The sequence below is a fragment of the Callithrix jacchus genome, chromosome 9, assembly GCF_049354715.1.
Source record: "Callithrix jacchus isolate 240 chromosome 9, calJac240_pri, whole genome shotgun sequence".
Lineage (NCBI taxonomy): Eukaryota > Metazoa > Chordata > Mammalia > Primates > Cebidae > Callithrix > Callithrix jacchus.
In genome coordinates, this window is record NC_133510.1 from 56,111,801 (window position 1) to 56,115,843 (window position 4,043).

Below are 4,043 nucleotides of genomic sequence, written 5' to 3' on the forward strand. Positions count from 1 at the left end.
TGAATATCTAATAAACCCTCTACTTTGCCATTTACTTGTTCTATGGTTATAGAAAATGCATCTAACTTCTCTGAGTGCTAATTTTCTATCTACAAAATGGGATTAATAATGTTTACATCATGGGTTTTAAATGTATAGGCACAAATCATTTGCATAGACATGCAACTATTTCTCTGGAAATAAATTCACCTTGTTCATGAGCCTACATTTGTGTTTGGTAGCAGAAAACCTGTAGTCAAGGGTATTAGTCAGGGTTCTCCAGAGAGACAGAAACAGTAAGAGAGAGAGAGACAGCCCAAGAGTCGGGGAAGAGAATGAGATTTATTAGGAGAATTGGCTCGTGAAAATTATGGGGTCTGAGAAGTCCTACAACTGGCTGTCTGCAAGCGAGAGACCCTGGGATGCCAGTAATGTTGGTGTGGCTCAGTCTAAGTCTGAAGATCTGAGAAAAAGGTAGAGGTGAGAGGATGGGGCGCTGGTGTAATTCCTGGAGTCTACAGGCTGGAGAGCCTAGAGTCCTGATGTTCAAGGGCAGAGGGAAAAGAGTGTATCCCAGTTCCAGGAAAGAGATCAATTTGCTTTTCTTCTGTTTTTGTTCTATCCAAGCCCCCAGAGATTGGATAATATGGGCAGACCTTCCCCATTTAGTCTGCTCAGGCTCACATACCAATCATTCTGGTAATACCTGCACAGACACACCCCAAAACAATGTTTTACCAGTTCTTCAGGTATTTTTTAGTCCAGCCAAATTGACACCTAGAATGAACCATCACTTCAAAGGATGCAGTCTTTGGTTTTAAGGCAGTCTTTTTAAAGTGATTATTCAATCAATTCAGGAATTCAATTGGTCCATTTCAAACACCGTATTTTCCCTAGGGCTCCTTTTCTCTTTGGGCAAGAAAGAGCTCTTGGCAGTGAAGACAGTCAGTTCACTTGTGTCCTCTGACTCTTTATGGGCCTTTCCTGAGACATGGTAACTTTTGCCTTTATGTCTAAAGGCTCATTCCTGTCTAGGTAGCCTGACACCTCTTCTCATGGCACAGACAGTGCACAATTATTCTCTCCAGAGTGATGGGGTCCCCAGAAATGCAGTTTCATCCTCTAGCAGAATGTTGTTTCAGGACTACCTACTCACAGCTTCTGCTAAAGGAAGGGCTCTCTTGCCTCAATTACTCCCAGGCAGGCACTCTCTTCTTAGCTAGGTTTTCCACCACTTTTTAGGGGCTTTGGAAATATTTTGAGGCTGAGGTCACTAAGACATCCTGCATCCTCTTCTCACTTAGGCCTTGACCTGAAGCATAGATCCTAAAACTAAACATCAAATAGCTTGAACAAGACCTTCAAGTAGAGATCTTTGTGTTTGATGGCACAACATGAAGAAAAGAGGATGAGGATTGGACCAGAGTGATCTGGGCTCCCAGCTTTACCACCTAGTAGATTAATCCTTGAGAATGAAAGAGAGAAATCTCTCTCTCTTTCTCTCCTCCTCTCTCTCTCTGTGTCTCTCTCTGTCTCTGTCTCTGTCTCTCTCTCTCTCTCTCTCTCTCTTTCTCTCTTTCTCTTTCTCTCTCTCTGTCTCATTATCTCTACTGCTTCTTCAGCAAACCAGATAAAATAATGCCCATCTTTCAGGTCTCTCAGGGTTAAATGAAGTATTGAAAGCAAAGCATCTGGAACATAGTAGATGACCAATGAATGTTAATTTTCTTTTCCCCCATTCCTAATTAGGCATGGCAAATGGGAGAATAGTACTTCTAAAACTTCACTCTCTGCCAGATTGGCTACCACCTGGCTCACTTAAGCCTCTGTTTCTCCTTGTTGGTTTTATTTCAGTTTTTAAAGAAAAAGATTAAGAATATGTTAATAGAACCAAACACATGCCATCTTCACCCTCAGTAATACAATAAAAAACTGTCAATGGAGTCAGCAATATCTTGAAACATGCATGGACACTTAAAAACATCTTATTAAGAGAAATGAACATTACTGAATTACTGAATTAGCAACTTGGTTGGAAGACTGTGAGATCTGAAGAAAAGAGCATGGAAAGATGAAAATATCGTTCTGGTGATAAGAACTGTTGATTTACTTAACCACCTGAGGCAAGTTGCCTCCTCTTGGTCCGGGCATGTGTTGTTACCTTTTGCAGAGCTGCTTTGAAGCATGTCCTCCATGAACTCTTCCCACATTGTCATAGTGACATCTGTTTTCCCTTTCTCAACTGCTATACAGGTTATTTGAACCACCCCTTTGCTTCCTGGGACTCATAGGTAATTTTTTTACTAATGCTTGTGCCTGATTTACAATCCCTTCTTCTAACCCCTGTACCCTAAACACACACAAGTCTCACTTCTCCTCTGTCTATCTAGTTTTTACATCTTTTCAAGACAGGAATGGTGTCATCTTTGTCTTCTCCACTGCTCTCAGCACAGTGTAGTCTTTGTACCTAGTCCTTGTTCTGGAGAGAATAAGCCAGGTGGCAAGGACTAAGCACCTCTAGAATAGGCCACATTGTGCGGAGGCCAAGGCCCTCAAGGGGGCAGTAAAGAACCAGTAGTTCAGAGTTCATCAGCAGAAGTAATTACTATTTAGTCATTAAGGATTTGTAAGATGGCCCAGGAGTACATTAAACATAGAAAGTGGAAAGGAGACAAATGAAAATTGTTTGGAATTCAGTCTGAATAAAATCAGGAACTTGAAACAGAAACCAGTCATGATGGTAAGTTAAACATAGAAAGTGGGAAGGAGACAAATGAAAATTGTCTCCTTCCATAATGCTGACATTTTTCTCATGTTTATTCATTTTCCTACCACTTCCTACAAATGAAAATTTGTCTCCTTCCCACTTTCTATGTTTAACTTGCCATCATGACTGGTTTGTCTGAATAGGATCAGGAACTTGAAACAGAAATCAGTCATGATGGTAAGTTAAACATAGAAAGGGGGAAGGAGACAAATGAAAACTGTTTGGAATTCAGTCTGAATAGGATCAGGAACTTGAAACAGAAACCAGATCATCACGTGATGATCCAAATGGGGCAAAACCCAGGAAGTCGCTACAAGGAGAGGCATGAAGGTTCCCAAACACATGTGTCAGAGCTAGAATTCAGATGGTCAAGAGGCAAAGTCTAGGCCAAATTTATGATTTTTTTTCAATTAAACAATAATTAATAAATTATTTTTTATTTTCTCATTTATTTATTTTTTTATTTTTACTATCTTAGTTTTTTTTTTTTCTTTATTGCATTTTAGGTTTTGGGGTACATGTGCAGAGCATGCAATACAGTTGCATAGGTACACACATGGCAGTGTGTTCTGTTTGCTTTCGCCCCTTCACCCACATTTGGCATTTCTCCCCAGGCTATCCCTCCCCACCTCCCCCGCCCACTGGCCCTCCACTATCTTAGTTTTTAATTAAAAACTTGGAAATGTTACAAATACTTTAAATGCTACAGAGTACAATATCTCCACAGTTGCTCAGTCTCAGTGAAAGATTTTCTCTCTGTCATGTTTTAAAAATCATGTTTTTCTGACTCTCTACTTCCTTGTAGTTACTTTATTCAAGTTCATGTATTGACAAAAAAAAAAGAGCTAGGCTCAGTGACTGGTAAACTAAGATATAAGACTCAGCAGAAGGGGCAAGAAATCAAGAGTGGTCTGGGTCAAATTATTCTAAAACTTGGGTGGAATTTTAAAAATTACATTGAAATTTATTTGCAAATGTAAGCCAAAATCTAAAATAAAATGCTAACAAATAGAATTCAACATCACATTAAAAATGATAGTACATTAAATATATATGTAGCTCATATACATAAATGTAGCTCATATACATAAAGATAGTACATCATTTTTTTAAATGGGGCTTATTTTGGAAATATATAAATGCAGTTCAACATTAAGAAACAGATTTATCACACACAGAAATATGATATAAAAGAAGAAAAATTATAACTTTTTTTCTTAGATTAAAAAAATGACTTTAAACAAAGTCCGATATCCATTCTTGATGAGAACACTTAATAAAAGGGACAATTTCTTAA